General features: G+C 39.0%; 1 protein-coding gene across 2 annotated transcripts in view; it reads right to left on the reverse strand.

Annotated features, from left to right (window-relative positions):
- Positions 1-26,372, reverse strand: part of HOMER2 (homer scaffold protein 2) — a 511,148-nt gene that overhangs the window by 330,170 nt on the left and 154,606 nt on the right. The gene's annotated exons all lie outside the window — the stretch shown is intronic.

Here is a 26,372-nt window from a genome sequence, read left to right on the forward strand (position 1 = left end):
AATAAATTAGAATAGTTCCTTGATTCTTTTAGGTTTCAAAACTTCTCTATTGGTTTCTTTTTAATTTTCCATATGAACCGTTTTTTTAATATTCAACAACACATAGAAGTCAGAAGTGCAACGTATTCTATCAACACACTTTCTAGAACATTCTACAACACGTGCAGGTTAAAAGTTCATCATTTTTTTAAAACTTAATGATATTTTTTTGTAACATTTTCTTGAATATTTAACGACACGTGCAGATTAAAAGTTGACGATTGTTTTAAGTTCGAACAGTGCCTTTCAAATGCAAGTAGCAGGTGTGGTTGATCTGAGCAAATGTTATCCTTTGATATGTACTGCACGTTGAAACTGCTTTTTCTTAACCATTCACAAAGATGCTTTTCCACAAAACTAATGTACACCCTACTTTTAAAAAAGAATGCTTTTCATGATATCTTCAGAGATAAGGTATAGATAGGAATTAGCATTTAAAAAACCTTAGAAATTCACTGTAAAAACCAAAGATTTCAGGGGCGTTATAGTTAGCTGGACATTTCCCTCGTACAAAACCCTAGAAATTCCCGTTATAGTTAGTTCAGCTAACTATAACTCGCGCCCCCGCAATGCACTGCTGATGACGTCACATATTACATCACTCATGACATGGTCAGTGACATCACTGATGACATCACTGATGACATCTCAAATGACATCACTCATGACATCACTGATGACATCATCCATGTGATAAATTAGTGCATCTTCTCACACCCCAATATAACCTTTGATACACCGACTCAAAATTTTAGTCAGCCATTTTGAAAATCATTGATACTCCAATACCAATAACTACATACCCACTCATTAACTCTTAGGTCTACATACACCTCCACTCACTCACCTGTACAGTCACTCATACTTACAGTCACTCCGTACAAGACTATCATATGCATTTATACACCTATATAGACACTCACACAGCCAATCATCCATTGAGGTACTGACACACCTAGTCAGTCGTGCAAGTAATTAAACACAGTCCAATTTACTCACCTATACAGTTAAACACACTCAAGTTCACTTACTCAAAAATAGTACCACATTCTTATGCTCTAATAGAATCATTGATACAAGCACACACTCATCCATACAGCCACTCTCACAATCACACACTCTCACATATACCCACTTATATACTCTTACACACATATATACTGCCTTTCACATATGTAGTTAGTCACACATGTACCATTGAGATATACATTCAATCCCTAACACACCCATACATACACTCACCCAACCATACAGTCCATCACAGATGCACTCTTAAAACCATGCACCCATAGAATCACCCACTCACACATCTATGCATAGAGTCACACACACCCTACCCACACAAACACTCAGGCACCCATACAGATACTCAGACAACCAATCAATAACCCATATAGACACTCATATAGCTATTCACAAAACCATGCAGCCACTTGTACACCTACACACAGGCACATACAGACATTCACACAGTTTAGTCACTAGTCTGCAGTAAATACATTTAATGACTCACTTAGAGTCAGTTACGCACCTACAAAATCATCCATTCACACACTTGTACACCCACTCATTCTTCAACAGACCTTTCCCTATATATATTAAACATATTAAAACTGTACAGAAACACATACCTACTGGATTATGTCATCAGTGATGTCATCAGTGATGTCATTTGAGTTATCAGTGATGTCATCAGTGATGTCACTGACCATGTCATGAGTGATGTAATATGTGACGTCATCAGCAGTGCATTGCGGGGGCGCGAGTTATAGTTAGGTGAACTAACTATAACAGGGGAATTTCTAGGGTTTTGTACGAGGGAAATGTCCAGCTAACTATAACGCCCCTGAAACCTTTGGTTGTTTCAGTGAATATCTATATATATATATATATTACCTACTGGCGGTCGCCAGTAGGTAGTTATAGTTAGGACCCCTTTTCCATAGGAAATCCGCAACATTCTATTTTGAATAACTTTGGCGCCGGTCGATGAATCCTCGCGAATTTCTCAAAATAGGTGGGGCGCTACGCTCCGCTCCTACCCTGAAAGTCTCGGGGGGATACGTCAAGCGGGGGCTGAGATAAAAGGGGGGTCCCAAAACGCTTTTTTCCCATGCATTTTTCCATAGGACCTTTAGAACGAGCTACAGCCCGAACGGCTGAACAGAATTACTAGAAATTTGGCAGAGAGGTAGTCCCTATGTCAAGGAAGTGCCTTTTGTAGGTTTGGTGTAAATCTGTTCAGTAGATTCTGAGAAAATAGCCTTTAAATCAATATATATATCTGAGCCCGCTTACGGTACGCTTACCGTACGCTTACGGTAAGCTTAAGGTACGCGTACGGTGGCGTGCGCGAGCGCGATTCTGATTGGCTGTTAGATCTTAGTAAACATTCGAATCGGCCGAAACCAGGAAGCGGCGGCCGCCATTTTGTGTGTTTCACTCAGAAAAAAAAGAGTGAAAACAAGAAAAGGGGGCAATGAGGAGAGTTACAGACCCCCTTACATTTGTGAGGGGGTCAAAGAAGGACTGTAAAGTACAAAGAAAACATTTATTGATTTTTTAAAAAAATCACAGGGTACGCGTACGGTAAGCTTACGGTAAGCGTACGGTAGAAAAACAAAATAAAAAAATAAATGAAATTCAGATTTAAGTGTTTAGATATTAGGGGGCTCTAAAAAGAGCCGTTGTGTTTATGAAATGATTTTTTAGTGGTACCTACAAGTAAGTACCGATGCAGAGTCTAAGGTTCAAGAGGAAGACTCTGTTCCCTTTATCATTGAAGTGCACACCATCTCCTCTATAAATGTCTTGCATGTCAAAACGCAAGTTGTTGTGGTAAATGGCACCCATACCATAGTCACGGAGGAAAGCAGAAACAGATTTGTTGACGTGCTTTCTTGCTTTGTCAATCTGCGGACAGAAATGATTGGACCAGTTCAATTTTTGCCTTTGGCATATGTTGGAAAACACAAAGGCAGTTTTAGGGAAAAGTGAAAACAGTTGTGCAAAGGTGTCCTTCATAAGCATTTCCAGACCTACCCCAGTCAAAGTGCCTAGGTCATTGCCACCACAGTGCACTATTATGAGGTCAGGGTGTTGGATTTGCATGAAGGATTTCACCAATGGCATCAATTGGTGCCACTTTAACCCTCTCTGACCAATCCATTTAATGTCTACATTTGGCAAAGCAAGGTCTCTCACCATATCTGTTTTCTCTGCAAACTTTTCACTCCAGAAGACATAGCTGTGCCCTACAATCCACACTGTGAACATCTTCAAAGGAGAACTGGATGCACTCAGGAGGTGTCTTTCAGTAGAATGGCAATATGAAAAGAAAGACAGTTTGGAAATGGAGGCATACATATTTTTTTCAAAACAAAAAGAACTGATTGGCTGTTTCATACCATTCTAGAATAAAAACTAGGCTGTATGTGTAAACTAATAGAAGCATGTTTTGTATTGGTACAAAAAAATGTGTTACCAAAGAACAGTACTATGGATTTGCTGTTAGGTTTGAAAAGTCAAGCACTCTTGCTCTGTGGAATTGAAACATTGTGTGGCGAACTTCTGACCTAACTCCACACAGCAGTGTTCCATGAGCTGTTGCTATGGTAGCAGGCAGAAGTCAAGTTGGGGGAAGGGTACTAGGCAGAAGTCAAGTTGGGGGCAGGGTACTTTTGGAAAAGGGTTGGTTTTCAACCAATAGAAATGTGTGATTACATTTGAAAAAAAGGGGGAAGCACTGAGATTTGAAACTTACATGTATATGTGTGGAAAAATAGAGGGAAAGTTTGCCATTATCTGGTTCTGCTGAGAGGAGAGAGGTGAACACAACATAGATCCTGGCTCTGATAATCTGCTGTTTGAGTGTCACATTTCTTTCACAACTAACTAATTTTAAAGGTGAGTTTAGAGTTTGAGAGGGGATGTATGTGGTAACTTAAGAAATGAATAATAGAAATGGAAATTCTTTTTGTTGTAGTTGCGTTTATCATTTTCTGTTTTGGGAGAAATTTAAATGTGAGGAACATGTAAAATAATATGGAGTATGTTTTCACAATAAATTAAGGTGTACTGGAAAAAAAAAAGAATAGTTTAAGGGTTGAGGTTGGACTCAGTAATGCAAATACATTCAGCATCACTAAGGCTGGTTGCCCTTGTTGGAGTGTAGGCAGCCACCCAGGTTACACATGGAGGTGGTCTGAAAAAGAAGTTTGGACATGTGCATTTAAGAAAATCGAAAAAAGTGGTTTCATAATGTGTCAGTCTGTAAAAGTGATTTTCACTTGCCCAAAAAAAAAAGAGCAGTAAGTGTGCTTTCAAATTGGCAAAGAAATTTCGTTTTGGGACTAATGTGAAAACATGACTCTGTGTGCAGAGAGGAATTATAGGCAGAGATTTATTGCGTATTGCTCTGGTGATTTCACAGTTGCATTAGATGGAAAGGGGGAGCGATTTTTTGGGGGAAGAAGCAGACTCTTAGCACACACCCATGTGCTTGCCATGTATAATCATGCACAGTATTTACAAGCGAGTGGGGTTTTCAGGTTTCAGTCTGTAATGCAAATACATTCAGCATCACTAAGGCTGGTTGCCCTTGCTGGAGTGTAGGCAGCCACCCAGGTTACACATGGAGGTGGTCTGAAAAAGAAGTTTGGACATGTGCATTTAAGAAAATCGAAAAAAGTGGTTTCATAATGTGTCAGTCTGTAAAAGTGATTTTCACTTGCCCAAAAAAAAAAAAGGAGCAGTAAGTGTGCTTTCAAATTGGCAAAGAAATTTCGTTTTGGGACTAATGTGAAAACATGACTCTGTGTGCAGAGAGGAATTATAGGCAGAGATTTATTGCGTTTTGCTCTGGTGATTTCACAGTTGCATTAGATGGAAAGGGGGAGCGATTTTTTGGGGGAAGAAGCAGACTCTTAGCACACACCCATGTGCTTGCCATGTATAATCATGCACAGTATTTACAAGCGAGTGGGGTTTTCAGGTTTCAGTCTGTAATGCAAATACATTCAGCATCACTAAGGCTGGTTGCCCTTGCTGGAGTGTAGGCAGCCACCCAGGTTACACATGGAGGTGGTCTGAAAAAGAAGTTTGGACATGTGCTAAGAAAATCGAAAAAAGTGGTTTCATAATGTGTCAGTCTGTAAAAGTGATTTTCACTTGCCCCAAAAAAAAAGAGCAGTAAGTGTGCTTTCAAATTGGCAAAGAAATTTCGTTTTGGGACTAATGTGAAAACATGACTCTGTGTGCAGAGAGGAATTATAGGCAGAGATTTATTGCGTATTGCTCTGGTGATTTCACAGTTGCATTAGATGGAAAGGGGGAGCGATTTTTTGGGGGAAGAAGCAGACTCTTAGCACACACCCATGTGCTTGCCATGTATAATCATGCACAGTATTTACAAGCGAGTGGGGTTTTCAGGTTTCAGTCTGTAATGCAAATACATTCAGCATCACTAAGGCTGGTTGCCCTTGCTGGAGTGTAGCAGTCTGGACATGGGCTTTTTAAAAAATCTGAAAAGTGGTTTCATAATGTGACAGTTTGTAAAAGTGATTTTCACTTGCCCAAAAAAAAGAGCAGTTAGTGTGCATTCAAATTGGCAAAGAAATTTCGTTTTGTGACTATTGTGAAAAGAAATGTAGTAATATATTTAAATAAAATAAAGGAATTTTTTTTTAGTTTTTTTCAGGTATTGCTGAAGAGCAGTGAACAAAATTAAAGATGCCTACAAAATCCAGAGTTCAAAAAACGCAAAAAAAAAAACTATATGTGAAGACAACTAGAGGATCAAAGTTAGTAGAAGATGCTGATGTTGGAAGGAAGAAAAAATCTTCTGGTAAGCAAAAAAAAGATTTTCTAAGGAATATATTCAAAAAAAGGAAAAATGTACAAAATGTCTGTACAGGAAAGAATGATTTCAAACAAAAAGGACAAGAAAAAATTGAGAATTTAGTTAATGCAAATATACCTTCTGCAACTAAAAAGTTAAACTTAAACAGAAAAACAGCGTTTAAAGAGATACGTAGAACAATGTTTCAGAGAAGAGTTATGTCCAATTTGATAAAGGATGTGAAGAAATATAAGCAAAAGGCTAAGTTTTTTAAGAGAAAAAAAAGAAATTGAAGCCATTGCAGCAAAGGCATTAGAATTAAAAAGGAAACTATTCATTTCAATTTTGAATAGGATGCGTACATTAGACAAAATGGTTAATGTACTGAAATCACATAGCAAAAGGAAAAGAGTAGTGAACAGAACAAACTTTTGTAAAGTGTTTTTAGGAAAGTGGATGCATAGTTCAAGTAGTGAACCTTTTTTTAATGAAGAGAGCTATTTTCAAAGTAATAGTTTGCTGCATGCAGTTGACACCAGAGGTCGTTCATACGAAGTAAAAAATGGTTGCATAATGGAGAAGGAGATAATGGTTCCAAGAGATGAGGTACAAGCGATGGCAGATGAGGCAATGGGGAGACGTCCTAAAGCCCCAGTGTACACTTGGAATTGTAGTAGTATTTGCACTGTGCGTCAGGAATCTATTGACAAATTTCGAGAGTTTCTAAGAGAATATAGTAAAAAAAGTGTAAAACAGAAGATTAAGGTGCTTCAAAGTCTGGATCCATGCAGAGTGAGAGAGAATACTGGTTTGCAGGGTCATTCTCTGGCTTGTCTATCTAGAAAAGTGTGCAATAGTGTTTTCCATCATTTTAGGATGCTGGCTGTTCATCATACTGAAATGAGAAAGTTTGTGAGACGGTTGTATTTTGCCAAAAGTCCAGCAATAAAGTTAAATGAATTGAATAGGGCTCTGTTCCGAGGAATGGTATCAGATGTAGAGAAGGTTGTTGATGAAATTCAGTTTTGTTACTTTGGTCCTGAACAAAACAGTGCAGAGAAGGACACAGTAAATGAGGAAGAAGTGGAAGAGAATGTAGAACCCTCTGTAAGTAACACATTTAATGATCACATAACAAAATTTGCAATAGTCTCTAATGAAAGACCAAATTTTACTTGTATTTGTTGCCGCAGAACTCATTATAGAAAACAAACTAGGAATGTTGATCTCTACAGAAAGAGTGAAAATGAAGATAATTATAAGTGGAAGGATTTTGCCACATATATATTTCTAGAAAATTGTTTTGAATTGGGTGAAGATCAGCGTATTTGTAAATACTGTTACAACAAGTTAGAGGAAAATAGAATGCCGACCAGAGCTGTACATAATAATTTAGAATTGGATGCTATTCCTGCTGAACTTTCTGAATTAAATACATATGAGTCTATACTCATTCAATGTGTTCATCCGTTCCAGACCATAGTACGTATGGAGCCGAAAACTGGTAAATTACCTCCTTCAGATTTACTGAGAGGTTTAAAAGGTAGAGTGGTGTATTTGCCCTTGGATTTGAAAAAAAATATGGAAACTATTGATGCGGATACTTTGGAAACTGAACCATTAATTATTCTGGTTAATGGTGTACCTACAAAGAATAAGAAGATTTGGCAGGAGCTGGTAGATGTGCGGAAAGTACAAAGAGCAAATTTGTATTTGAAAAAGAATAACAAATGGTATGAATCAATTTATATAGAAGAAGAAGAAGAAGAAGATTTACAAGAAGACACAGAAACACCAACTGGACAAATTGAAAAAGTGGACAAGTCAAAGGAAGAAGAAATTTATGAACATTTTAGCATACATCCTCTTCATTCGAAAGAAGTTATGGGAGACAATATTGATCTCTTTCAGATGAAGAAAGCAAAAGGAACTCCCGTGAGTGTATGGGAGGAGAGCTTGGAAGCTCGATGTTTTCCCCAGCTGTTTCCTAAAGGAAAAGGAGGACGATACGATGAACGTCCAGAACAGATTCCAGCTTCTGAGTATCGGACTACAAGACTATATGCTGAAGATCCCAGATTTCGACAAAGTATTCCTTATTTGTTCCATCTTTTATTTGAAAGCGACTTGTCTGCACTGTCTTATGCAGTAAATCACATTTTAAAAAGTGGAGTACATTTACAAAATGTGTCTGCTAAGGATTTTATGGAGAAAGTGCAGCACCGAGATGATCATTTGGAAACACAACTGATCAATCTGATGGCTTGTCAGCGTGGGACAAATGAATATTGGTACAGACGCCATGGTGAACTAAAATGCATGTTACGGAATTTAGGAACACCAACATGGTTCCTTACCCTAAGCTGTGCCGAGTACGCTTGGGATGATTTACTGGATTTTCTACGAGAGGCCAATTCAAACATTAAAAACATCGAATACAAGACAGCAGGAGAACTGTGCTCATTGGATCCGGTTAATGTTTGCAGATATTTCAATCATAGATTTGAGGCTATGATGTCCTTCATCTGCAATAAAAAAAATCCACCCCTTGGAGAAGTAGTGGATTTCTTTTGGAGAAAAGAGTACCAGGCAAGAGGTGCTCCTCATATTCATATGCTGTTGTGGATCAAGGATGCCCCAAAGTTTGGAACAGATACTGATGAAGCAGTATTATCTTACATTGAAGAATATGCAACATGTGCTATACCAAAAAGCACAGAAGAGAACAAGTTAAAGGAGCAAGTTTTACGTTTCCAAAGTCATCGGTGTGGAAAATACTGTCGACGGAAATACAAGAGCAAAGAAAAATACTACACTAAATGTCGATTTGGATTTCCTAGACCTGTTCTTTCAAATGGAAGAGTAAACAGTTTTATGTCAGCTGTGAGACATACTATCACAAGAAAATCACCTAAGAATACCTACAACCTTAAAAGAAAAGAAGAATCAAAAAATATAAATGACTACAACCCAGTCATTTTATCCATGTGGAACGCTAACATGGATATACAGTATGTTGCTGACAATTCCATTGCTGTTGCTCGATATGTAACGTCTTACATTACAAAATCAGAAAAAACAGAATTGAAGGAAATGTGGGAAGAGATTTCTCACGAGAAGACTGTCAGTAAGAAGCTGTACAGTTTCAGTTTGAAGATGTTATCGCATCGAGAAATTGGATCCTACGAATGTTCAGATAGGTTATCTTCTGCAAGTCTCTACTCGAAGTCAAGAAGAATAATTTGGGCAAGTTTAGGCCTTGCAGCAATGAGAAATCGGGTACTGAAATCTGTAGGAGAAATTGAATATTTGGCCGAGAATGACCCAGAAAGTACAGATATTTTGAAATCAAACATGTTGGACACATATTATCCCAAGAGAAGTCATCATCTGGAGAACATGTGTCTCTATGAAGTGCTGCAGAACTACATTTATTCACGGAAAGCTGCAGAAGACATCAACAATGGAAAATATAAAGTCGTTGGTGAAGAAGGATGTTTGGTGAAGCAAACAAAAGGAAGTTTGATAAATCACCGGAAGCTGAGTTGCGACACTACTGACAAGAAGGAATTTTACTACTTGGCTCTTTTACAGTTGTTTAAACCATGGCGTACAGAGGATGAACTACTGGGAGAATTCCAGAGCTATGAAGATTCTTTTAATGCTTGCAAAGACAGCATACAATGCAGTACATTCTCAACTTATCTGCAAATGTTAAATGAAGAAATTGAACAGGAAACTACAATTGCAGCAGAAATAGCTAGAGATAGTTCTCAGGACAGCCAAAGTTCAGGAACACTCAGTCAAGATCCCCTAGGACAACCAATCGTTGAAAATGAAGCATCAATAGCCATGAATGAAGTGGAAACGGCTATGAATCAAGCTCAAGAAGAATTTATAGACTTAGAAAATTTGGAAAGACAACTGAATCAAGAGCAGCAACAAATTTATGAAGAGATCAAAAACAAAATTGATCACGGATTTCTACATGAAAAAAAAGAGTGCTCATGCACATCATTTCATCCAATCAGGATGTATGTAAGCGGACAAGCTGGAACTGGAAAAAGTTTCCTAATAAAAGTCATCAGAAGCTACCTAAAGCAAAAAACGGATTCTACTTTGTCTTGTGTGGTTACTGCTCCAACTGGGTTAGCAGCATATAACATAAAAGGAATCACTTTACATCGTTTGCTAATGTTACCAGTGGAGCATGAGAACAAAATACAATTCAACAAGCTAACTGGAGAAGCATCCTTGGAAGTTTCAAGAGTATTGAAGAAGATGCAAGTTCTCATTATTGATGAGGTGAGCATGGTATCAAACTTAATGCTTGCCTTTGTGCATTTAAGAATGCAGCAAATTTTGAAGACAGACTATGACATGTTATTTGGTGGAAAACACGTCATAGTTTTTGGAGATCTTTTGCAACTTACTCCAGTTAAAGGACAACCAGTGTTTAATACTGTCACACATGAAGACACGAAGAAGTCATTGGGAAGCATCGGAAATACAAATATTTGGTCCTTCTTTGAGTACAAGGAACTTACTACTAATAGGAGGCAAGCAAACGATGAAGAATATGGAAGTATTCTGAAAGATATCAGGATTGGACTACTCACAGAAGTTGGCAAAAAAGCATTACAGAGTCGGCTGCTACATAATTTATTTCCAAAGGAAGAAATAGTTGCAGAGAAGATATACAAGAACATTGCAGAAAACAAAAGTGTCATCTGCTTAATGCCAACTCTACGTGAATGCTCAATATTCAATGAGGAGCTTTTGAAATTGGAAAAGGAAGAGATCAGGAAATTGGAAGCAGTGGACAAAATTGAGGATGGAAGAATTACTGTCACAGTAACAGGCAAAATGAAAAATAAATTGGACTCACTAGAGAAGAACATCTCCAAAACAGCTGGATTAGAAAAAAATCTATATGTTTGCATGAACTGTAGAGTATTTTTAAGAAGAAATTTGGATGTTGAAAAAGGTTTAGTTAATGGAGCGATGGGAAGAGTTGTGGGTTTTATTAATTATCAGAAAAAAGAAGGAGTTGAATGTTTAAAAATAAAATTTGATCAGTTAGAAGAAGTTAAAGATATTTGTCGTTGTACAGTTCGTTTCATGCTTGTGAAAGACTTATATGTACGTAGGAAGCAGTTTCCGTTTTCTCTAGCATATGCTGTAACTATTCACAAGTCTCAAGGATTGACTGTAGATTGTGCATTTGTGAACATTGGTTCAACTGTGTTCAAAGAAGGTATGGCATATGTTGCTTTGTCATGAGTGAAAACATTATCAGGTTTATTCATGATAGACTTTGATGACTCAAAAGTTAGTGCTGATACAAACTGTGTAAAGGAGTATAATAGATTAAGAAGAAGCTATGCTCCTCATTTAGGTCAGTATCCTGTGTTAGAGAAACGTGTAGTTTCTCGTAAAAGAAAAAATGAGAATATCTGTAATGAAGATGTAGAGAAGAGGAAAAAAAAGAGGAGTGATGTAATTGTAAGCAAAAAGAAAAGGGAAAATGAAGAACAGGTTGTAGGATGTCATTTTGAAAATAGCTCTGGTGTCAACTGCTACGCAAATGTAGTGCTGAATGTTGCATTTTATCTGGAAAGTTTGCAAGAGCAGATAATAGTAAATCAGGGAAAAAGATTCTGTTCAGAGCTGACTCTCCTTTTTCAAAAGCTAAGTAAAGATAAAACTCAAATAGAAAGTGCTACTGAAATTGGAAAACTTTTAGATGTATGTTCAGGACGAACACAGTTTTCTCAAAATGTACAGCAAGACGCACAGGAATTCTTGTTGTATTTTCTTCAGGTAGTGGAAGAAGGAGTTCCCATTGAAATTTTTTTTGGTCTCTCTTATAAATGGGAACATAGTTGTGAAAATTGTTATAATATATGTGGCTCTAATGTTGATAATGAAAGGTTTATTTATTTGACATTGCCAGAGAGTAAAACAGTCACTTTTGCAAAATTAGTTAAAGATGCTAATCATAGCATGAAATGTGGTGAGTGTAAATCTGACATGTTTTCAACATTAATTTTAAAGGAATACGGACAGTATGTAATTTTAATGATGCAACGATGTAGAGCTGATGGTTCAAAATTGGATACTTTAATAAAGAAGTTTACAGGACAGCAATTATCAATTTCAGGAAAAACTTTTGTAACTGTTGCAATAATTTTCCATGATGGACCTACTGTTACTTCTGGACATTACACAGTTTATCTTAAATGTGAAAAAGGCTGGACACTGTGTAATGATTCCCAATTGATTTTCAAGCAACGTTTGCCTTTTGATTTAGCAAATTCCTATCTAATCTTCCTGAAACCTAAATTTTAGACAGATTTGGCAAGATCTCGACAAAATAATTTTACCATTTTACTGGATTACCATTGCAATTTTATAGAAAAAAGATTTTTTAAATTATCATTTGGCCTAATGGAAAGATAACCAATTGTAATGTGGACTTTTTTAATTTTAAATGAAACTTTGAAAAACCAATAATTTAGAGATAATCGGTAACATCTGCACAATTTAAATTTTGGAATGTTATTGGACTGCCATTGGAAATTTTTTCAAAAAAGATTTTAAAAATTACTATTTGGCCATGCGGAAAAGTAACCAATTCTATTGTGGACTTAATAAATTATTCAAAAAATTTTCGTGAACCAAAATGTTACAGAGAATCGGTGAGATCTGGACAAATTAAACTTTAGATTTTTATTGGATTACCGTTTGAAATTTATTCCAAAAAAAAATTTAAAATTACTATTTGGCCTAAAGGAAATGGAATCAGATGTATTTTGGAGTTATTTGAGATATAATATTGTGATTATACTTCTGAAACAAACATATCAGACGGTATTTTAAAGAAATAACTATTGGTATTAGATGATATTTTTTTAGAATATTATGCATTTCTATAATGTTAAGTTAAAGTAAAAAGAGATTCTGGGCTTTTTTATTACAATCTTTGTGATTGTTATTTTTTTTTGCCCACTGTAAAATGATGAATGCAATTGCTTTCACAATTTATAGTGAAATGCAATATATTCTGAAAACAGCAAAAATAAGGCAAAAATATTTTTTGGAAAAAAATGTAAATATGTGTACTGTATTATAAATTGTTTTAAAAATATTAATACTTTTTTCTTTTTTTTCAGATTGATATAGAAAATTTTCGAAAACTAGAACCATTTTTAAAACTATTTTTAAAAAAAACAAATGAATAAATATTTTTTTGAGTGAGTATGGTAAGTCAATAATAATAATTGTAGTCTCTCAAGGACCTTGTAATGTGATAATTGATTTTTAGTGTTTTTTTTTAAAAATAAAAAAAAAGTACGCGCACCGTACGCGTATGGTAAAAAAAAAAAAAAAAAAGTTTTTAAAAACATATGTAAAAAAAAGATTCAAGATAAGGTTGGCTCTTAAAAGAACCGTTGTGTTCATGCAGGGACAGAGGAAAGAAAGCATGGAAAAATTAGTCTCTGTGACAAGTGTGCTGATCTATTTTGTTGTTCACTAGGGAAACACTGGTCTCCCTATGACAAATTAGATCATGACAAGAGGCACATCGAATATCAACCCTCAGAAAACGAGGGTTAATTTCCAGAGGGCCAGCAGAAGGAGATGCTCCCCCCCACAGATGAAGGGCTCACCTGACCTGCAGAAGAAGGAGTCAGCCCTGCAGATGATGGTCCAGGCTGAGCTGCTGTGGATGTACTTGCTTGTCTTTCTGAAGAGTTACCTCCAAAAAGATGACCATGTGTCCTTCTGTGTACATCCTGGAGGTGTCTCTTCATGGTGTGATTCCCAAAGGAATACTTCCTGTCAGGATTACCTCTAGAAAGTACACGCTGACACAGCCTGCAAGTTACTAAGGGTGCATTCACCTTTTGCTGGCCTTCAGGAAAAGTAAAATAATCCCATACATAAGAGGGCTTTTGTTTCCTCGATCTCTGCCTCAAGACAGTGCTGCTAGTGCTAGCCTCACTCTCAGAAGAGCTCTGCTGTTCTGCCATCGTATCCCAAAGACAAACCAGCTCCTTCTCCCAAGGGATCACAAGCAGAAATGAGGGGAATGGGTGTGGTGTAGGAGAGTTCTAGAACTGAAAGTAGTTTCAACCAATCAAAAGTTGTGTTTCATGATAACATGACCTACCGTACGCTTACGGTACGCTTACGGTACGCTTACGGCAAAAGTGCGCATGCGCGTAAAAAAGACACGCGCTTGCGCGCATGCGCATAACAGTCACTACACGACACTTCCGCGTAACGTGCGCGTGTAGCGTACACGCGTACGCGTCCCACGCGGAGGACGCGCGGCTACGCAAATTGCGTAACTATACGCAAACAGCGTAGATAAATTACGGACGTTGCGTAAACCGTACGCTTACCGTAAGCTTACGGTACGCGTACTAAAAAAAAATTTAAAAAAAAGGAAAAAATGTATTGCTAATAAATTTTACATGTTTATTTTATAAAATATATTAAAAAAAACATATTATAGAATTTTAAAAATTTAACCATAGTCTTTAAAAAAGGATAGAAAATTAAAATAAAAATATGTTTAAAAAAATAGAAGAAAAAAAACAAAATTAGCATTTAAAAAACCTTGCAAATTCACTGAAAAAACCATGGGTTTCACACACGTTATAGTTAGGACTTAGCATTTAAAAAAACCTTAGAAATTCAGTGAAAAAACCATAGGTTTCACACACGTTATAGTTAGGAATTAGCATTTAAAAAACCTTAGAAATTCAGTGAAAAAAACCATAGGTTTCACACATGTTATAGTTAACTGGACATTTTACTCGTAAAAAACCATTGAAATTGCCCCGTTATAGTTAGTTCAGCTAACTATAACTCGCGCGCCCGCAATGCACTGCTGATGACATCACATATTACATCACTCATGACATGGTCAGTGACATCACTCATGACATCACTGATGACATCTCAAATGACATCACTGATGACATCATCCAGTGAATGTGTGTTTTTCTGAAAATTAAATATGTTTTATATATGTATATCTCAAGGTCGATGGAAGAATAAATGGGTATATAAGTGCCTAAATGGATGAATTGTTTTTGAAAAATTGATTGTATTACTGACTGATTAAGTGTATCTTAGTGAATACATGGCTTAGTGAGTAATGTTTAAATATGTAAATATCTGTATCAGTCTCTCACTTTGTGTATAAGTGGCTGCATGGGTTGGTGTGTAGCTACATGAGTGTCTAAATAGGTTATTAGTTGGTTTTTTGAGTATCAGTATGAGTGTGAGTGTCTGGTTCGGTGAGGGGTATTACGTAGTGCATGGGTGCATGAATGAGTGACTCATTGTTTGTATGTGTTGAAGACAGCATGTGTGCAGGACTGTATGGGTGGATGAGTGTGTGTATGGGTGTGTTAGTGAGTGAATGACTGTCTCAATAGTGTGTTTATGAGTAACTACATATGTTTTAAACAAGTATATGTGACTATTGGTGTATATAAGTGAGTATATGTGAGAGTGAGAGATTGAAAGAGTTCCCGTATGAATAAGTATGTGTTTCTATAAGTGATTGTTTAAAAGACTAAGTATGTGTAAGTTTCCGTAGAAGTAAGTGTGGTGGTGTGTGTATAACTGTATATGCAAGTAAATGTATGTTTGATTCTTTATTAGCATGACTAACTATGTGTGTGAGTACCTCCATGGATGAGTGGCATTGTGTAACAGGATGTATATGTGTATGAGTACATATGATGAGTGAGTACATGTATGAGTGACTGTATAGGACTGTTGGTGAATGAGTGGATGTGTATTTGGATCTTAGAATTACTGTAGAGGTTGTTGTAACTGGTATTGGTATGTCCATTGTTTTTAAAATTTTAATTTCTATTTTTGATTGTGTGTATCAAAGGTTATATTAGGGGAAGAGGAGGTCTGCCACTCTATCACAAGGATGATGTCATCAGTGATGTCATCAGTGATGTCATTTGAGATGTCATCAGTGATGTCATGAGTGATGTCACTGACCATGTCATGAGTGATGTAATATGTGACGTCATCAGCAGTGCATTGCGGGCGCGCGAGTTCTAGTTAGCTGAACTAACTATAACGGGGCAATTTCAATGGTTTTTTACGAGTAAAATGTCCAGTTAACTATAACATGTGTGAAACCTATGGTTTTTTTCACTGAATTTCTAAGGTTTTTTAAATGCTAATTCCTAACTATAACGTGTGTGAAACCTATGGTTTTTTCACTGAATTTCTAAGGTTTTTTAAATGCTAAGTCCTAACTATAACGTGTGTGAAACCCATGGTTTTTTCAGTGAATATATATATATACACACACACACACACACACACACACACACACACACACACACACACATTATCTACTGGCGGTTCTTGGTAGGTAGTTCTAGTTAAGACCAAAGTTTAAATTTGGTCCCGCATGATGAGTTTCGGGGTGAAACGTAAAGCAGGGGCTGAGAAAAAAAAAGAAGGGTCCCAAAATGTGTTTTCCCCATGTTTTGTCTATGGGGATTTTTCATTTTTCATTTTTTGAACAGGACTACAGCCGGAATTACTAAACGAAATTACACCAAATTTGGCAGAAAGCTAGATTTTGGTCAAAAAAACTTGTTTGTGATTTGGTGTAAATCCATTAAGTAGTTTCAGAGAAATTAAAGTTAAAAAAATATAGATATCTGGGGATTCAAGTCCTTGCAATGGACTCGGGGATCCTACTAAAACTTTGATTGGCTGCCAACACTTCAGTCAGGAAGTGTTGACAGCCATCTTGGGACTCAGCTTGAAGCAGAGTCCCAGAAATTATTATTATTTTTTAAAATAAAGAAAAAGGCGCAGTGTAGGAATACCCTTAACCCCTCCCCAACTACCACATTATAAATGCTTTTTTTTTTACAAAATTGAGCCGCAGACTCAAGGGCGGATCCTCGAATCTGTGGCAAACTGTAAAAAAAAAATCATGCAGACTCTTTTTTTAAAGCCCCGGGAGGGTCAAATTTGGGGGGCATGAAGGAGGGGGGCTCATGGGGCGTCTATCTTGGGCTTATGCAAAGCCCTGAGGACTGCCACCGCCCGGGGCTGCAAACAAATATGCAGCGGTCACCTCGCCCCCAGCAGCCCCAGGGACCATACCATACTCAAAATGCGGGGGCCCACTCAGCCCCTACCCCCCGGCTGCCCCAGGAGCCACTACCTCCTCAACCCTCAACTATATGAGGTAGAGGCAATACAGCCTCCTGAGCCCTGCCACTTTCCCGGGACAAAGATGTTAAAAGTGATGGTGGGCCTGCACAATCATCAGCAGGCCCAGGGACTGACACCTACCTGGGGCTAAATGTGACAAGTGTGGGGGCCACATGGCCCTCTGCAGCTCTAGGTACTGCCACCTCCTCAGGGCTATATCTAAATATTAATCTGTGAGGAGGCTCTGCCATCCCCCCATGTAGCCCCTGGGACTGCCACCTCTCGGGCAGGTCTATAAAATTAAATACAGAGGTAAGCGGTCTCCACAGCCCCGGAGACCACCACCTACCCGGGGCTTAAATTACATTGGAGGGGAGGCCGCACGGCCCCCTTGTGGAGCCCTACATGGCCCTGGAGACTGCTACCCTACCAGGGCAGGCTCCAACAATGTCCAGAGGTGTCCATCCTCTGGACATTTAAGTTTGCTATGGTTTCTCCCACCACGCAATAGCAAACTCAGCTCTGCTTTCAACAAGCAAAAGCAGAAAATGATTTTACTTGCTGAAAGCAGAGCATGTCTGTTTTCCTGCCCGCTGTGAAGTGAGCAGGAAAACAGACATTGCCTTGGGATCCGGGGATCTGCATATTAGCAGCTCCCTGGGTCTCAAAGCAATACCGACTCCCGCAGGAGGCGGGGAGCTAGCAGGGACCACAGGGGCCTTCAGACTACCCCTGCAGTCCCCAACAAAGTGGACTGACCCCGGAGGATGGGGTCCTTGAGGCCGAAAATAGCCCAGGGGGGTTGCTCGTCCCTCCTCCCTGTAAAGATACTATTTTTTTTAATAAAAGATAAGGCCTGGCCCAGGGGCATGAGATCCCCGGAGGAGAAATTAGCCTCAAGAGGGATGGCCACACAGTCCCCTCCCAAATATATTAAACAAAGGCCAGGCCCGAGGGATGGGGGTCCCCCGTTTTAAAAAGTAGGTAGATAAAAAAAGCCAGCAACTGACTGGAGGCCCCGGCCCTTCCTCCACCACTGAGCAAACTAGTCTTCTGACAGGTTTGGGGATTAAGTCCTCTTGGCTGCTGAGGGTCCTTAGAGACATCCTGTTATCTCCAATAAGTCCCACACAGCAGGATTGCAAAGATGTCTTCAGAGGCCATGCCCCTTTTCTCTACCACTCTGTAAATGTGGCTAAAGCTGCACTACTGGTTGGGAAATTAAGTCCACTTTATTCCTGACGGACATGAGGGCCATGAGGGCCAAGACGCCTTCCTGGTACCTCCTGTAAGTCCTACAAACGAATCCAACAGAAAAGCTAAAATCAACTGCGGCTGGACAGAAAGAGTTTGAGATGCTGCAGAATTACGACAAGATGAAGTTCACTAAAGATTGGAAGTGATGGGTGAAGAGGATCAAATATTTTATCATTGTCACAAGTACTACAAGTTGTATAAAATGGAAAAAAATCCTGGAAAATAAATCATGACAAAAAAGCAGAAATCAGTGAATCACAGCAAGAATTCCAGTCTTCTGAGAAGGCGAAGACAACCAAACCCAATGCCTATCCATTTCTGCCCGTCGTCCAGCTCCAACAACTGATCAGAAAGCAGAAGATCTTTAATGTGCTATCTGTGGTTTACCCAGAACGAGGGCTAAAGGGGTTTCAGGAAAGAACAAACTACATGTTTTGTGAGTATGTGGGTCTCAAAGGGCAAACATGTTTTTATCTACAGCTAGTTTCTTCCAAGATTACATTTTTAGCAGAGTAGTGGATTTAAACGGCGAGGTGAATGTATTTGCAGTGGGTTTGTATGCCCCCCGAACTGCATGCATTCATATATTCAGAAATATGCATGTACAATGAGCCCCCGCAAGCAACAAAACCTGCCAGCCTTCAATTAAGTTTGCACTCCTTGAAAAAGCAAATTAAGTTGGAAATCCACTCGAATGCTGGCTACGGGTTCACACTCAGTGAGATCAGAGAAATAATGGTCAATATTGATGAAACTGTATTGATCCATAATAATGAAATTATGTTTTTCTGGTGAGAATGTAAGACAGAATCAGTTTTTTCACTAACAAAAAGAATGAGCCACTTATGGTTTTCTCAGCTGATTAGACTCCTGAAGTTCTTGCTTGCCAAAATAAGATCACAGGATGCAGTACAATCAACAAGAACCATTTTAAGAAAGGTCTTCAAAGATACAGATTTTGGACTCAATGACAGATTTTGTGATGCCCCAGATCTCTGCAAATCATGGGAGTCAACAAGAATGCCTGACGTGGTCTTAGATTTTTTAAAATCATTGCTTAATATCAGCAAAGCAAAACTGTTACAAACTAAAGTTGAGCACAGAAGCAGACAACACTGATGATGGGTTTGAAGACATAAGTGAAAAAGTGGAAGACAATCCCATTAACCGGCAGGCTTATGCTGTGCAAATAAAACATGATTTGGAAAAGCTATTTTATGACTAACATTACAGCAAAAAGAAAACTACTACACATATTTACTGCCCACGCAATCTATGGCAAGTAGAGAGCTAATCACTTCAATTAATAGAATTATAATGGCATTGTACAGAGCAGGAACTTGTTTGCAGCTCATTCTGGAAAGTCTTGTGATCCGACAGCACACCACTTCCAAGTCACTTTACCAGGAAAGAATTAACAATTGCTGCTCCTAGTTTTGATTTTGCAGACAGTTCTTCTTTGTCTGGAACATTCAGCATATACGAGACAGCCAAGACTCTTTTTCAAGACTGTACCAATGAAGTAGCTCCTGGAAAACAAGCTTTGTCCGCTATAGGCATAAACAAACAAAGCTGCAAACTTATAATATATATAAGTGCCTTGTCAACGTGTGCAAAATCACCACAAGCCATCAACACGTCTCAGTCTACCAGAACGATTCAGAGTGCCTGAGAACATGGATCTTCTTCTGCCTGATTCCCGGTCCTTAAAGCCGATTGAACGGAATTTAGCGTATTGCTTATTCAGGGTGGCTGAAGGATGAAGAAAAGCCAGTTCCTCTGTGGGCTGGAATTCTTGCTCCGATCTTCCAGACTACTATCCCACTGAAGAAGGCTGGGTTTTTACCAGTAATACCAACCCCAGCAAACTATGCAACAGTATACAGAGCTCTAAAGAATTTAAAAAATGTGTGCGCTCAGCTTGAAGACCAGCCTATACTGCCAATTCACTGATGTTTTGGGTATTGTAGCAGACATTGTTATGAGCAATCCAGTAGCATTTGATGATCTTTATCCTATGATGGGCATTTTCCACATGACAAAAGTTGCAGTGTGCAGTAAGTTATCTCCGTGGATGTGGCATAGACGATACACTTATGTAGCCTGCAATCTTTGGAAGCAAAACCTTCCAGTCAGTATTGAGCGGAACTCATTATGTTAGTTGGTTACAGTGTATACTCATCATATCCAAGGCTCTAGAAACATTGCATTGGAATGCTTTCTGGAACAAGAATGTCAAAATAGGTTTTGCATATTTTTTCTCAGAAGTGAGCAAGGCGCAAGGTGCACTTCATTCAAAAGACATAATGCAAAGCCAAGCAACATTCAAAATGCTCAGTTCAAAATTAGAAAAACTGAATACCAAGTTCGTAGAGTTTATCAAAGAATATGGGGGGGGGGGAAGAAAATAAAATAAAAAGGGGAAATGTTTTACACATGATCGCTCTAGTGAAAAACTTGGTACATGGTGATCAGAAAGGTGATTGCTCCTGGTATGAAACTAACAATCCAGAGATCACAAAAAAGCTCCAAGGGAATTATTGGTCAGCCATGTAAGTGTGAATATGTTGCTCAATGGCAGCTAGCTTACCATGAAGTCCTTTGTATTTGCAATGTTTTCACAGAGATGACAAATTCAAACTTATCGGACCATCGTGAAACTGTTCCTCACCACGAACTTGTGGGAAAGAGGGGAACGTTTTAATAAAAATATTGATAGCCTTTTTCATTTCACACAGCATCAAGGAAACCCCTTTGAAATGGCTGAGCCTGTGCAACTACACAGCTTTGTAACCAAACAATAAGTGGATAACGATATAAAGACACGTTTACTACATGTCCTGAAACATGGTTCGAAACTATACGCTGGAGAGATTTGTATTGAACAAGAAAAAGCTGTTTGACAATCACTAAATCTAAATTTCCACGCTTTAATTGCCATATTAAGAGTTTCAGCCAATCAGTCACTACAAAAAATGTTTCAAAAAACAACTTTCACAGACACAGAGATTGAGACAGCAAAAGGGGGTGAATTTAACAAGGACATTTTGTTGCATGATCTTCTTCCAACAAATGCTTTTTTTGATGGAGACGTTGCAAACAAACCAGTGAAGCACAAACTTGTACAATAGCTAAAAAAAGATTTTTTTTAAATCACCTGAAGAATTTCAATTTCAAAAGGAGTCCTCATTTAAAACTTCTGTTGTGGACTATATGTCACAATTTGTCAATAGGTCATGATTTCATCCATGCAAAACTTCAGAGAGGTCATTCAGACTGTTCTACGGATATCAAAGTCAGTGTGCACCTTGCAAGAACTACATATTGTTTGACAAGGGGGGGACTGTGGGGCTTTTTTACGAGGTCCACTATAAGTGCCCTGTCAGATCCTACTAGCTAATGGTATGCTGTACCTCATAGAGTTGTGCCTAGTCGAAACAAGTCAGAGGACCGACCGCTATCATAGGTAATGATAGTTGGGGTGGAACCTGATCTAAGAGAGATTTTGGGAGGGGGATCCTTCTCTTTTGGAACTAGGGTCCTCACACCCCCAGCAAGCTAGGTGTCATGCTTCATCATCTGGACCTGCTACTCGTTGGGTCGGCGTTGCAATACCCAACAGGCACCCGTAAAGGGGCTCTTTATCGGAGATCTTTCGGTCCTTTCCGTATGATAAAGTGGGGGTGTGTTGCCCGTGATGTGTAGATATAGTGAAGTGAGTGAGTTAAAAAAAGGTAGTATAATCCAAATAATACTTTTATTCAGGCTGGCTATCCACCTCAGTAAAAGCATGAAGAGTGGCAGCTTCCCTGACGTGAAGGTTTAGTTAAAGCTATGCTCATCTCTTAGGGTCAACATGTTTCTTGCCTTGTGGTTTTGGCAATCCGTGGCAATTCTTCAGAACCTAATCGGTGAACAGTGAATCTACCAACACTCAGCGGTGGGGCTATTAGCTATCTACCACATGTAAGTACTACAATACAAATCTTCAGTAGTTTGGTTCAGTAACCTCCGACTGTCAGGAATGTTACCTCAATCGGTGTGCGGCGGTTCTATTGGACACCTGGTAGCATGGTGTCCACTCTCAATGAGGAACGCGGTCGATTCAACTACCCTCCTCGCCGGCACCGGATCAGAACTACATATTGTCTGACAGTTATTTTCAACTATTTATCAAAGAATGGGAGCGAATAGGATGAAGGACTTCCTGTGGAACAATCGAGTTTGCCTGCATCACAAATGTGATACCTATACTGGTGCAACTTGATAAATTCTGGTCATCAACATCATACAAGATGAACTTGGAGATGTTAAATCGCCAACACATTGCTGATGCTTCAGTGAACACTGAATGTTCAATTATTACACATGGCATGATGGTTAATGAGGAGTTTGGGCCTGCAGAGATATATTCAAAAAATACAGGCATATTGTTCAAGAACTTAACAGCAAATTGGAGGAAGTGGACCTTTGTGTTGCCACATGTTGAGTAGGCTGTTCGAAATGGTTCCAATTGAGTCATTGTACTGTCAAACAACACAGATATTATTGTGCTACTTAGAACAGTTGCAACTGCATATAGATCGAGGCAAAGAAAACCTAGGGGAGACTTGGTCCATGCCAGAATTAGGATATCTTGTTGTCTTCGAGGGACTAGGAGCACTAATCTGGAAAATGCACCTTGAAGAGATAAGTCTCGAGTCTGCCTGAAGGTGAGGTGGTTTGGATTAAGTTCAATAGCATCAGAGGCTACGCTCCATCCTATGGAAGACAGGCAAGAGTACAATTGATTTGCTGTCTTGTTTTTCCTTGTTTAGGGATCTCAATAAGATTGTTTCCTCCCATTATTTTTTCACCTCCAATGATATGAACTTTGCCTTATGTAATTAGGAAGTCTAGCAGAGTTATGCAGGCGGTTTTAAGGTTTATGCACACCTATAGGAAGAGCCAGGCTTGTTGTTTTAAGGTCAGAGTGATGTGATCTAATTTCTAGCATTGCAGTAGTGGTGGTCTGCTGCATACAAGGTGGATCTGAGGGGTGTGATCGAAGGTTTGAGTAGTCCGACCAGGAGATACGATGCAGTTTGCCAGTTTTATAGGTTTGATCAGTCTGAAGTACGAGTTAACAGCAGATCCAAGAGCTAGAGCAAAGTGATGTAGTAACAACCAGTGGACAGAGGGCATCAAACTATTTTTGAACAAGAGGGGGTGCTGTTGGAATATAGAAGTATGAATTCTTATTCGGTCAGGTTTAGTTTTAGGGAGAAGGTAGGCATCCACTGTCCCAATGTTTCAAGCAAGAGTATAAGAAATGTAACATCTCATGGGTTGACAGCTTTGAGATACAGTGCCATCTGTGAATTGGTGTATGAAGATCTGTTTGTGTTGTACGATAGAGCTCTATGATTCTGTGGCAAGTATGAAGACATAAGGCAAGATGAGTGAGCATTGTGGCATGCCACATTTTACAATGTATAAAAAAGACAATTACTAGATTTTGTCCTTATTTTTGGCACTCGCTAATGTGTAGAGCTCTTTTTCCCCCCTTCTTCCCAACGTAACATAATTTTGTTTATCATGGTAGCATTTTGAAGCATGGCATATTATAAGAGGAGCCTACTGTATATGGAATGAAGTTAGAGGGGCAGGGTTAACACACCAAATCAGCCAAGAGGAGTTGGTTTGGAGGCGAAGCAATGGCACACGAGCCTGGCATGCTTTATATCATATGTGGGGTGGTGTTCTGACTAACTGCATATTTGGTATACTATGCAAATCTAAGTGTCTGCCTGTTGATAAACATACACAAGGTTTTGGGGGATGGTTGAACATTACCAGTACATTTATCTAGGACGGTGAAATTGGAAAGCAGTCTGAGCAAGAACTGTAGCCATCAGCAGTGGAAGATGGCTTTCAGACCATATACTTGTCCTAACTATGAACTGCACATGAGCCAAATCCAACGCATGCTTGACCTGAACAACACTGGACTGCGGCATCCCACAGCTAAAGTGGGTGCAGGTTTCAACTGCGGCAAAGTGGTGGGGGTGAAGATAGCGGTGTTCTTGAAGGGCGCCAACTTCATGTACTTAATAAAATTCTCACATTGCAAATCATCATTTTTAGAGAGGCATTCTACTTGGTCCTCTCTACAGTCACCCCCACACTTTTTGCCTGTGCCCCTCCTGCTTTCTGAAACCCTTATTGTTGCCTTTTAGGACTTTAGCACTGGTTAGCCGAAGTAAGGTGCACAAAGTGCTTGTGCTCACTTCTAAAAAACATAGTAAAATTGGTGTACACCCAATTGGCACATTTCATTCACTTATAAGTCCCCAGTACAGTAGTACTACATGTAACCAGGGCCTGTAAATTAAATGCTACTAGTGTACTTCCAGGACTTACTGTGCCACCCAATTAAGTAGCCTTTTAAAACTTGGCCTCTTAACTGCTCCCCCATCAGAAATGCTAACTGGGCTTTGACAGTGAATAGGACCTGGACGTAGAGGGACATCCTGAAAGGATGGGAGGGGTGGAGCTGTTCCCTACCCCACTTATATTTCAAAGGAGCTGACTCAGCACTCTCACAAAGAACTTGTCACCAGGCTTTTATCACTCCAGACATCTTGGGACCTGGGAAATTACAGAACCATCTGTGGAGGGAAAACTCTAGACATTTCTTCCACTTCAAAGCTGGCAACAGGTAAAAATAATGGACCCTCTGACCCACTGTTCAGGACACTCCTTAATCTGAGGAAGACTTCAGAAGGACTGATTTGCATTTCAGGGGACTCCCCTGGGCCTGCTCTGCTGCTAGCATAGGGCTGACCTGCTGCTTGAATGGAGAGGACTATCTCCTTGAACCCAGGACTACCAAACTAACTCCAATGGGCAGTTGGCTAACAATACAATTAAATTAAATATAAAAGGTGAGTGGTATTTCCCTATTTTAGTCTAAGGCATATCCCAACTCTGAGGAGCCAGGATTTAGGACATTTGTGGAAAATCAGGATGGTCAGTTGAGATGTAATAAAAATGTGGAAGGTGTAGCATGTCTAGGCTGGAAAGTATGTGAAAGTTCCATGACCACAAGGGAACCAATAGATCTTCCATTTAGTCCCAGGGTGTTCTGAAGAGCTCAGAGTTTGCAGAAGGACATATTAATGAAATTAATTTTGGAGAAGAATGGAAATATTTATTTCTTTATTGATATCCAGTGGAGATTGTGCAAGTTTTCAGACAAGTGCAGACAAGTGACCTCAGTTCAAAAACCTGAGAGACAATCTTGCCACGTAAGTCAAGGTGGTTTGAAAACTGGCAAATACCATGTGCCTTAAGCATCACAAGACTTGTTACATCATTCCGGAAGCAAAATGCTGGATGGGAATTGCAAGAAAGATAGACTATAACGTTCTCCAAAACGCTGAAAGGTATTCTTCAATTCAGCAAATAATAAAGTACTCTTTCCTCGGTTGCACAGGCAGATTCTTAATCCAAAGTGAGTCAAGCAAGTTGTAAGAGGTAATCCAGTCACTCAAACCAAGACCTTAGCAAATCTTCAAACTATCCCAGGCATATCAGCCTCAGAGTGCATACCTCAACTGTTTGATGTTCTCCCTTGTCTGACAAATCCATCATTAGCCCTTCCAGTAAAGCCCACTTAAATTCAAAGAATATTTCCTCCGCTCAGCTATGACTTTGTCCAAGCCTCCTGCAGTGCCTGACTTCTTTGATCAGGAGGAACACCTTCTAAAAGTGGGCAATGTGCCACAGAGCCCTATTGGAACATGTTCCACTAAGCAGCCCAATTGCTACCCATTATCCCATCCTAATCAGTCCTTTGAGGTAGCAGATGGCATGCCCTGTGCGAAATTGGTACAATTTCGAAAGGATTTTAGCTTAAAATATTTCATCAGATCCCAAAACAAGTTATCTGTTTTGTAACGGTCTACAATTTGCAGAAGTGCAAAGAAGGAGTTTTTATGGCACTCTTCAGGTGTAAGAATTCTTCCATTTTCCA

The sequence above is a fragment of the Triturus cristatus genome, chromosome 3_1, assembly GCF_964204655.1.
Source record: "Triturus cristatus chromosome 3_1, aTriCri1.1, whole genome shotgun sequence".
Lineage (NCBI taxonomy): Eukaryota > Metazoa > Chordata > Amphibia > Caudata > Salamandridae > Triturus > Triturus cristatus.